Source organism: Rousettus aegyptiacus, unplaced genomic scaffold (genome assembly GCF_014176215.1).
Source record: "Rousettus aegyptiacus isolate mRouAeg1 unplaced genomic scaffold, mRouAeg1.p scaffold_m13_p_5, whole genome shotgun sequence".
Classification (NCBI taxonomy): domain Eukaryota; kingdom Metazoa; phylum Chordata; class Mammalia; order Chiroptera; family Pteropodidae; genus Rousettus; species Rousettus aegyptiacus.
In genome coordinates this window covers 34363856-34375386 of record NW_023416308.1, presented here as the reverse complement: position 1 = coordinate 34375386, position 11531 = coordinate 34363856, and the positions used below count along the sequence as shown (strand labels likewise).

Below are 11531 nucleotides of genomic sequence, written 5' to 3'. Positions count from 1 at the left end.
TTAAGCTTTTGTTTTTTTCTATTAACCCTGAAACCAATGGTTGTAGATTCCTTGCCTAACAAAAGGAATTTAGATATGAATCCAAAATGCAGGGTTTCTAATTCTTAAATGAGGAAAGATGAAAGGTGCCTTGAATATATTTATGATTACTGGTAACTTATAATTGCCTCCTGCTGTGTTGGGGTAGGGGATGTAAATGATAAGTGGAACTAGAGAGTTAAGAAAGGAGAATGGACTTTCTTGAAGAGAAGGAAAAGGAGAAAGTCCATAATTCAGAGAAAGTTTTGAAGCGAAAATAAAAGGGTGTAAAAAGGAATTAGTTTAAAAATACTTGAAACAGAACAAAAATTATTCACACAACTAAAGTTCTAGATTTAGATCATGCATCTTAATGCATATGACAATTAAAACTAAAATAGCATTATTACAATATATTAATGAAAGTTATTTATTTTGTTATTATTATCTTATGATATCAAGTCTCAATAAGAGATTCTATTTGTGAAGGAAAGCCAATATTCTTTTTTTTTTTTTTCTTCTCTGACTGTTCTTGTCAGCTTCCATGAGGGATCCTCTGGACTTGAAGTCAGTGTGTACTTGTGCTGAAGCTGTTGAAGAAAGAGTGCATGGCCACTGGGTGGCCCCCATACTCTGGAGTATCCACCTATGTATATAAGCATCCTTGTAGGTTCTATACAATTTAAGTTAGGTTCGATAAACTGCACGAGCTAATAATATAACTGCTATGAGTGAATTCTGATAAGGAAAGATGAGATATTTGTGCCAGGAAGATTTATTTTAAATCTAGGCTATTGCTTCCTAATTTGGTGACTTTGCTGTGTTTCAGTTCACTTAACCCTCTAAAATAGGCATGGTATTACATTCTAAGAATTCTTGGATAGATTAAATGGAATAAGGCAGTATGAGGTATCTAATGTGGTGTCTGTCATATTGCAGGTACTCAGCTACTGCTATTAACTCCCATACTCTGGGCAAGAGTAAAAATGCTCTTATAATGTACTGACTTAATACTAACAGGAGCATGGATAATGCTAAATAATTCCTACTTTAGGGGGAGTGTTTAGAAAATACTCCTGGGCACCCATGGTGGCCTCCTCTGAATTATGTTAAAGTACAACAATAAAACATGTGATGGAGAAGATTGGGAACTGTGCTTAAGTTTCTGCCTCATTCCTTACACCCTATCTGCGAGCTCCCACCCCTCTAAACCATTCAAAACACAGTAAAATAGCATTCATGCTAATTCATGATATTAGTGATATGTAATGAGATATTTCTGTTGGTTCCAAGGTAGTATAAACATTATTTTCTATAAGATAAAACTGAAATAAAAGATTTATGAGAAATAGCTAATGAAAATAACACCATTTCAGACTGCAACTTTATTTACCATGTTTAAAAAACAATTTTGTCCTTATAAGTTAAAATATTATTTTTTTAATCTTAAACATTCAAGCTCCTTACTATTTCAAGACCCACAACCAGGCAGATTTGTAGGTATCACAGACACACATGGAACTGAGAATAATTCAAATAGTATTTTAGGGTTGCATCCCAAAATACAAATGAATACAGCTTTCTTAGAAGATTCAATTCAAATTCAAATATTTGTCTAGGAAAGAGGTGACACAGCATATTAAAAAAACTTGCATCAGAGGTCTAAAGACCCATGTTCAGGTTCTGATTTTTGATGTTGTGACTATGGGCAAGTAACTTAAAATACCTGAACCTTAGCTTCTCATATTTAAAGAAGCAGAAAGTATTCTTGCATCAGTAGCCTCAACCTTAACTAATGAGTTAAAATTTAGTATTGCAATTGGGATACTTATGAGAAGTGAAACAGGACATTACTAATAATTATGACAGAACAATAAAAATAAAATAAGAATGTTTCTGCTAAGCCTCTGAATAATTTCCTGATATTATGCCCTTCATTTGTGGCAACATACAAATCTGTATTTTGACATGCACCACTATAATTTTACTCCTTGAAAATGTTGACTGTTCTATAATTGTGCTTGGTATATAGTGGGTACCCACCAAATGTTTGTTTTTGCTTAATCGAGATAACCTTACCTCACAGAATTGTTGTAAAAATTAAATATAAAATATTTTGATACATAATAATGTGCTGTATAATAGTTAATTATTATATTTGCTATAGAAAGTCTCATGCTAAAGAATTTGGGAATTAGTTACCTGTCTTAAGCCTGAATGAGGAAAGAAACGGTATAGCAAGAATAAAATAGTACTAAAGACCAAATCCTGAGAATACATTTTAGGAAAAGGAGAAGTAAAAGAAGCCATGTAAGAAGAAATGTACACATTTCACAATCTATTTGGGAGAGAACCAGGAGAATGTCCTTTACATATCTTTTTACATATCTTTGCATCATACAGATGATTATTTTCTCTATGCCATAGAAATATATTTCTACCATGCCAGGGAATATATCCAACTAATTTTTTTTTTTATTCTAAGCAACTGTGGAGTGCTTGGAACATGACAGAGGCTAAATTAATGATTAATGAACAAAAAGGAATGAATGAATGCATTCCTACATGCTGTTAGATAGAGCGAATGGAGAAAAGGGCTCTACAGTCACTCAGTGCACATGGTGAGACAGAATACCTTAGTTGTAATTACTTTCAACAATCCTTGCTACACAAGACTCCAGAGTGAGGTTAAAAGTAAAAATTGAGAAAGCTGAGGAGATACTTTGAGCACCTACATGGGAAAAAGGGTCATAACTGGCTCAGATAAGAAAAACAAAAAACTTTCTCCTCTTTTCATTTTCAATTTCTTCTATAGATTTATGGGTTCCCCATTTCAAATGTCTCTCTGTTCTAAGTGCCATGAAATTGGACTTGGATTCTCTAACTGCAGACCCTAAATGGTCTTTTTTTAATTCAGAATCACAGAGAGAGAGGATGCTATATGTCCAATGGCTGCCCTCTTATCTAAAGTGATTTCCTCAGAGTTAGCAGAAGTAAAAAGATCTCTTTCCTTTGTGGATTTAAAATGCTCTCACGGTCCCTCTGCAGCTTCATCTATAATATATCCCAAGACTCAGGAGACTTCTGGGCATAGGGAACGATTAAGTGCTGTATGTTGAAAAAATTTAGGAGTGAGAAAATAGCACACAGAGATCAACACAATCTTTAAAATAATTGTGTTTGCAGCCATGCCACCCTGAACAAGCCCGATCCCATCTGATCTCGGAAGCTAAGCAGGGTTGGGCCTGGTTAGTACTTGGATGGGAAACCACCTAGGAAGACCAGGTGCTGTAGGCATAAAAAATAATAATAAAAAATAAGAGATTGTAAGTTGGCAAAACCCTTGCAATCTGTGAGGTCAACCAAGGGTTGCCTCTCCTAAAAAAATAAGTAAATAATAAACAAACAAACAAACAAATAAATTGGGACTCCAGCTTGTAGATCCTCCCTTGGTCACTCTATTTTTCAGTTCTAGGTCAAGATCCTATGGTACTCTTCTATCCTCCACAGATCTCCAGGATTTGGCCTGCTTCTATGTCATTAATTCCACGCCCCCAGCTTCTACCTATTCCCTTACCTCTTAAGGTTGTGCAAGAAATTGTAACATAATGAAAAGAGCACATACCTCGAAGCCAGAAGATTCTGGTGAAGAATAAGTCTGGTTTTCATTAATAATAAGTTCTTGAGTAGGAAAATTGTTCCCTTTGAACCTCGATATCGTCATTCGTGAGGAGAAAAAAAATAGCGTAGACGACAGAGGCTCTGTTCCTTCCTCTTGCAACCAAATCAAAGTTGTGACAGAAATAAGTAGCAAACAATAAGGAAATTCACCTGGGATCTAGATGAACAAGGCCTACAACTAGGGAGAGAAATAAGAAATCACCCTACAACAGGAGAAAGTAGGACGAAGCGAGGATGCGAGGCTGCCTGGTCCCCAGCAGTTGAGTGGAACAGAGGCTGTGGCACCCACAGCTGGCAGCTGCAGACTCCTCTTAAAGGGGCAGTGTCAGTGAGTGGACTTTCACGGTAACAGATCTGCTTGCTCTGAGCACCAGTGCCAGGTCAGCTGCTCATGGGGCACCAAGGACTTACAGGGGGACACTGAGTTGTGGGAGTGAGGGCTGGAGTGGAGGCTCGCTCTGCATAGAAGTATTGGCAGTAACCCTTTTTCCTCTGTTGAGCCATCTCCCACCCCCCAGTGTAAAGACCCAGCGCTGCCATAGCTGAGACATCATCAAACTGAATAATGAAGTTTGCTTTGCCCAGAGGATTCCCTGAAACTTCATATCCCTCAACTCGCGGCCCCACCTAAGTCATATCCTGTTGTATCCTCAGCGAGTCTGGTGCTCTTTGCTGAGCAGCTCCAAGACCCACATTGGTGGCAGCTGACCTTGGTTTCTGGTGTGGCTTCTTGAGGCAACTATAAGCACAACATCTGTGGATTGCTTGCTGAATCTTAACAGGTGGCCCCAGAGTGGCACAGGCTGGGGCTAAACTTGGCCTGAAGCTGAACCCCTCTCAAGACTATGCCATTGGACATCTACTTCACAAAGCCACACTAATAAGACCGGGAGACTTAAAAGCTTTGCTAGTATATAAATAGACACAGAAAGACATCCAAAATGGAAAGATAAAGAAGCAGAAGTCATATGAGAGAACAGAACAGAGATCCAGAAATAATGGACTCAAGCAATCTAACAGATGCAGAGTTCAAAACACTAGTTATAAAGATGCTCAATGAACTTAGGGAAGGTGTAGATGAATTTAGTGAGAACTTTAACAAAGAGATAAAAACATAAAAATGGATATGAAAATTAGAAAAGGGAACCAATCAGAAATGCAGGACACATTATCTGAGATGAAAAGTGTATTAAATGCAATAAACAGTGAATAAAATAAGAGGTTCGAATGACCTACATAGAGGATGGGGAAGCCAAGGACACTCAATCAGCATGGAAAGAAAAAAGAAGCCAAGACTATAATAATTTAAGGAGCCTATTGGACATTATTCAATGTAAAAATATCCATGTCATAGGGGTACTTGAAGGAAAACAAGATGTTGAAAAGCTTTTGAAGAAATAATGAAGGAAAACTCCCTTCACCTGGTAAAGGAAATAGACATACAACCCCAGCAAGCTCAGAGACTCCCAAGAGAGAGGAACACAAAGACACATCACAATTAAAATGCTGAAGGTTAAATACAAATAGAGAAATTTAAAAGCAGGAAGAGAAATGCAAGTAATTATCTACAAGAGAGCACCCTTAAGACTAGCAGCTGATTTCTCAAAAAAAAAAAACTATGTAGGACAGAAGGGCTCGACACAAAATATTCGAAGTGATGAAAACTCAAGATCAACAACCAAGAATTCTTTATCTAGCGAGGCTATCATTTAGAGTTGAAGGACAGTTAAAGAGCTTCCCAGACAAAAGGAAGCTAAGGGAATTTATCAACACCAAGTCAGTATTACAGGAAATGTTGGAGGGACCTCTTTAAGAAGAAAAAACGGGATTAAAGAATGTTAATAAGTACATTCCTATCAACAAATACCTCAAATAGAAAAGTGTCAACCAAAAGACAGAATGGCTGAATGGATAAGAAAACAACATCCCTACATATGCTGTCTACAACAGACTGACTTCAGATTAAAAGACAGAAACAGACTAAAAAGGAGATAGAAAAAGGTATTGCCCTGATGGACCTAGAAGGTATTGAGCTGAATGAAATAGGTCAGATAAAAACAAATAGCACATGATTTCACATACATGTGGAATCTAAAGAACAAAATAAACAAAAACAACAAAAGTGGAAATAAACTCATAGATATAGAAAATATGTAAGGGGAGAGTGAGGTACTAGATTCAATGGGGTGATCACTGTGAGTTATGTGGATCTCTGATTACTAAGCTATACAACTGAAACTAGGATATTATTATATATCAACTATAATTGAAAAAAAAACCCTCATTGAATTGTACAATGTAAATATAAGCAACTCATTGTCTATTTCAATAAACTTGAAATTTTTTTTTTAAATATTGTCATTTATAAAATGGAGTTATAATAGTATTTCACAGAGTGATCATGAGGATTAAATGAGATAATGCTTATACATTTTCTATAACATACTATGTGCTCCTATGATTTTTTTAAAAATTAAGTTCCCAGGATAGTTAGAACAAAAATGGAGTCTTTCCTCATGTCCCAACCTTCATAATGTTAATAATTTTAGCAGCTTGGCTAAAGTGACTCCATTTTATTTATTCCCTATTCTCACTCTTTCCTCGGTGATGACAGCCATTGTTCCTGTCTGAAATTAAAGCTGTTTGCCTTACCATGAAAAATACTTTGCACTGATTTCTAATAAGAACTCAGTACATAGTAGGTAGATACTTTTGTTCAGTCCATCTTATCTATTATCCATTCACTTATGGTAAGTTTCTTTTTCTTTATTATTATTATAATTATTATCATCATTATCATTATTAATTATTTTTAATTAATTTATTTTTTATGGTGACAGTGGTTAACGAAATTCAATAAGTTTCAGCAGTACACTTTAACAGTAAGGCATATATATATTTACACTGTGTGTTCACCTTCTATAATTAGATTTCTTTCTGTCACCACATATTTGATCCCCCTTACCCCATCTACCTCCCCCCTTCCCCCACCCCTCACCCTTTGGGAATCATTATATGATAAGTTTCTGTTGGGATCAGTTTTCATGTAATCGATCCAAACATAAAATTTGAAAGTTACCAGTGATTGCGTGAAAATGACTGCTATTATTTGTAATTGCTATTACCAGTAGGTCAAGTAAAGAAAATGCTTATAAGACTTGTGTACATTTCTGGCATTTGTTACTTTTGATATTTCTCCTACAATATCTACAGTGGATAGCAATCACAAAGCATAAGAGTATATACACTATCATCATTTAAATGCATTTATCCATTAATCAAATAATTTAATGCATTTGAGTATTTACTTAAAGGTTTATAAGTTTGAAAATACATAAAGGGAAAAAGGATGACAAGAACAATAGGAAATCTTAGACAAATTGTTATGGAAATCTCAGGGGAGAAACAATAAACATAACCTAAGACTTAAATGAAACTCCGTGATGATAAAGAGAATAAGAGAATAATAGCATCATACTAGAGGATAAGCAAAACAGCTTACTGAAAGCCTATTCCAAACCAGTGCTAAATAGTCTATGTGGTAACACAAATAGCTCTTATTTCAGGTAGGGAAATGATTCCTGGAAGAATAGGATGTAAATAAGCAGCATTTTACAATTAACATACACTGGCATAATTTAGGGTATATGTGTGACATTGGTAGGTGCTGAAATGAGTTGAATACTGTTCTCATAGTCCACAGATCTTTTTCCATTTTATGTAAATATGCTTTTCATATTAAAAAAAAGATAGTTTCCTTAAAAGTTTACTTTTTATTGATCATAATCAAGTATTAGGTAGGATACGGGTTGTGTGAAGAATACTTAGCAATATTAAGTCTCAAGCACAGATTTTTGGGTGGAGATACCAAATTTAAAATAGCCTCTATTCATTCTCCTTTATACTATGTGTTTTATTTTCTTTAAGCACTTTCAGTACTGGATATTTTCTTTTTTATTTATTTGTTTATTAAAAATTTCTTTCCCTTGCAATGTAAATTCCAGGTGAGTAAATCTTTTGGTGTCTTATCATTGCCATAATGCAATGTCTAGAATAATAGTAGCCTTGCATATAGCAGAACCCCAATAAATAGATTCTAACTAAAAGAATGAATTATGTGTTTATCTTTCAAAAGTTTGATAGTTTGCTTAATTAGTTATGTAAAAAAGTGAAATTATTCATTGTATATAAACAAAATATGAAGAAACATAAATAAAATGCATTCATATTTTTAATAGCTATAAAATTTTGTTTAATTGTATATATAGTGCCAGGTTCAGAGACTTTTCATATAATTGCCCTTCCAATAACCAGCATCATGCATTTCCTAATTCAATTCTTTCCAACCAAGCCTGCCATGTCTGGTCTGTGGCAGACTTCTAATTCTAACCTCTTTAGTCCAGGTGGGTCAAATGATGAACTCTGTCCACTTTTCCAACTTCTCTCTGTTGTCCAGATACTTCAGCTAACAGAAAAAAGTTGCAACCACAAGAAACAATACCAGACATGATTTCTACCAAGATAAAAAGTTTATTCCATCTTACAATTAGTTTGATATATGTAAAAAACATGATCTTAGGGCCTAATACTGATAAAATAGAATTTGTTTTTAAATTGTGCTTTTTATGTATGAATACGTGCGCATCTGTGTGTGGGTGTGATGATTATATATATGTATGTGTGTGTATATATATGTGTATGTATATATGCGTGTATATATTTATGTATGTGTGTGTGTGTGTATATATATATATATATATATATATATATATAGCCACATCTATTAATAGCCATCGGATTTTTAAAAACAACCCAGAGAGGTAGTCATTATATCTATTTTAGAGATAAGGAAACAGGTTCAAAGAGAGTAAATGTGCCACAATAAACACTTTGCAGAGACCAAAATCAAGCCGAGTCTTCAATACATGTATTCTTTCCCCTATGCAGATTCTCAACGGCAATATAACTGTTTCTTTAAGCCTCAGATTTGATAGGTCTTTTTTAAATAGAAAAGATGTAGAGAACTTCATCACTTCTAGCGTCCCTTAGCCAGTAAATTAACACAGATATTCTGTTACTAACATGTTACTCTCCAAAACTTGACTTAAGATCCTGATGAAAACCCTATAAATGACCCATGACGGGAAGATTTCGGCCCTGTGCGCATTGCCCTGGCTCCTAATCGCCCCCTCTCCCTCCTCCCATGATGTGGGGAGGATACAATCTTGGGACAAATGACTCAATTTAGAATTGAAAAGTCACTAATATAAAGTTCATAAAGTTCAGGGCCTAGCCCACAGTATTAGCAGGGCCTAACACACAGTAAGCCTTTGGTAATTAAGTCTATTACAGAAATAGGTAGTTTTTGATATCATTGTTGATGTTACTATTACGGCATTTTCACTTAAAAAACCCCCCCCAAACCCTCTTTAATTCAGAGAAAAGAGAATATTAGAATATTTACTTAGGAATTTCCCATCGATCTTTTACTCATGTTGTTGCTACCTTATAACTGGTCCCTAGAAGGGGGCGGGTCTTCCTGGTAATTTTGACTGCAGTTGCTTTCTCCTGGCAGTGACTCAGAGGCTCCGTACTGCAGGAGGAGGTAGGTGACCGACCACGCTGCTCGCGCGTTGGGGCTGGATCTCACCTTTCTTCATCTCTAAATATGTTGGGGCTTTTGTTTTGTTTTGTTTTGTTTCTACTGCAAGGCAAAAAGGTGATGAATTTTGTCATGGCGTATGATCCCGGGGTTTCTGCAGGTTTGGCAGGTTAGGGGAATTTTGTGGGGCCTGGAAGGGGGATTTAGCCATCTCCTAGTAATCTCACAGCTCCTCTTCCTACTTCCCTTCTCTTTTACTTTCCTTCTCCCCCGACCCTTTCTCTTGTCTGTCTCTCTTTCCCTCCCCCTCCTCTCCTCCTCTTTCCCTTCTTTTGCATATGGGCAATTGGTATTTCCTCAATTTTGTGTAATTTCGTGCTGTGGAAATGGAACTTAAGCCTCCCTCCCCACCCCCAACCCAAATCGGATTGCACCCCCTAAGTCCTATGCAGAACTTCAACGGACTGACTCCGATCCCTTTTGTTAATACTTGGACGCTGAAAATCTAGGACTGAAAAACTAAAGATGAAATCACTCTCCGTTTCTATTCAAGTCCCACTCAGTACCCACCTCGCCTCCGTGGGCTGATTGCGGGTTCTCCACTTCTCCCCTGTAAAAGGCTGCGGGGTGCGGCTGCTACGCCATCCCGCGCTGGCGGGCTCCTCTCTCTCCGTGCGCGGGAGGGAACCGAACAAGGCCAGACTCCTAGGACGTGTGGGTCCAGAAACGTGCAGATCCTGGCTCCATGAGCCGCCCTCTGTTCTCCCAGCTGCGTCAGATTCAAGGCCTTGATCTTGGTCAGCCATTGGGGCCAGTCTGCATACCTGTTGCTAGGTGCATTTCTGAAATGCATCCTGAAGAAGGGAGAACTTATTTTGACCCAGTATAATTTGTACTGGGGAGGGTGGAGAAGAGGGTGCAGAAGAGCAAATTTCCCTCAGCGAGGGATTTGTTCTGGGGTTAGAATCCGGAAAGAAGCCTGTTTCTTTCCAGGAAACACTCACCCTCTGCTTCTGCCTCTTCACCTAAAAGCCAACCTTGGTGAGTACTGCGAAACTTACAGATTTGGTTCCCTGACAGTTTCTTCAACTATTGCACGTCTTTGTCCCTTGTTCTTCTCTTGCTTTAAGCTCCCTGCTGCCCTTCCCCAGCCCCAACCTGTTTTACCAGAGAACTTAGGCCATCAAGTGTCTGTGTGGAAACCGTTTTCCTGAGCAGCCACTCCTCTCCCCACAGCCATGATTACCCTCTGTGTTTTTACTTGATGTGAGCCATTTTGCCACAGTCAGTATTTATCCATTTCCTCAAAAGGAAAACAGACACGGAACAAAAAGCCTGATTTATTGGTGCTGATTTGTTGGGGAGGGGCATGGTGTATAAGAAATACCAAGTTATCAGATAGGTGAGCAAACATGGCCATTGCTCTGGGTTGGGGTGGCCTGTGATGTTTTATATGGTGATTGGGAGGGCCTATAAATAGTCCTGACAAAGCCTCAGAATCCTTGAGGGGGGAGCTGTTCTCAGAAGGAAAATTGCCTTTCTCAAGGACGTACATGTTTTTCGTGCAGGTTCCTGAGTGGTGGTTGGGGTTCCCAGTAAATTCTTTGCCTCTGGGAGTCTGGATAAGCACATTAGCTTAATTTTTCTTTAGCTTTCTTTGTGCACCAAGAAATTCCGTTTTAGCTCCTTAAAGTGTATTTTTAGTAAAAATTCCCCTTATTGGTGCTAGAAATTGTAGCTCAGGTCACTCTTTGACAGAACAAGGAGAGGCAGGCTCACAGATGACTCAGTTCAAAATGGATGGAGTGCAGCTTCCAGTGGTATTAGGGCCAATGACTAGGACCAGGCTCATCCATTGATTATCTGGATAAAAGAATCATGATGTAAATCATAATCTAGGTACATAAGTGTATCCCTTTGTTGCAACACCACATGAAATGGTTGTCTAAGATAATAAAATTCGGAAGATATGTTTAGGATGGCCTGATTTAAAATAGAAGACATGTTACATATATGACATATGAATATCTTGGACAGAGAAAACAAACAGTGGTTTCAGTCATGAGCCCCAAAAGAAAAGTCACAAGGTAAGTGATCTAAGTTGCAGGGTCTGTTTTGGATCAGGTAGCTTCTTATGTGCAGATCTCTGAAGAGCGTGATCCAAAATATCAGCCAAGCTCTCTTTAACAACAGTTAACAACAATATCAAGAACAACACAAGTGTCTGTCA

General features: G+C 37.4%; 1 protein-coding gene and 1 non-coding gene across 3 annotated transcripts in view; one reads left to right on the top strand and one right to left on the bottom strand.

Moving 5' to 3' along the window:
- Positions 1–11531, bottom strand: part of TTC36 (tetratricopeptide repeat domain 36) — a 146436-nt gene that overhangs the window by 78631 nt on the left and 56274 nt on the right. The window lies entirely within an intron of this gene.
- Positions 3197–3315, top strand: LOC118603360. Its single transcript, XR_004951204.1, has one exon. It is a non-coding gene; the product is annotated as a 5S ribosomal RNA (ribosomal RNA).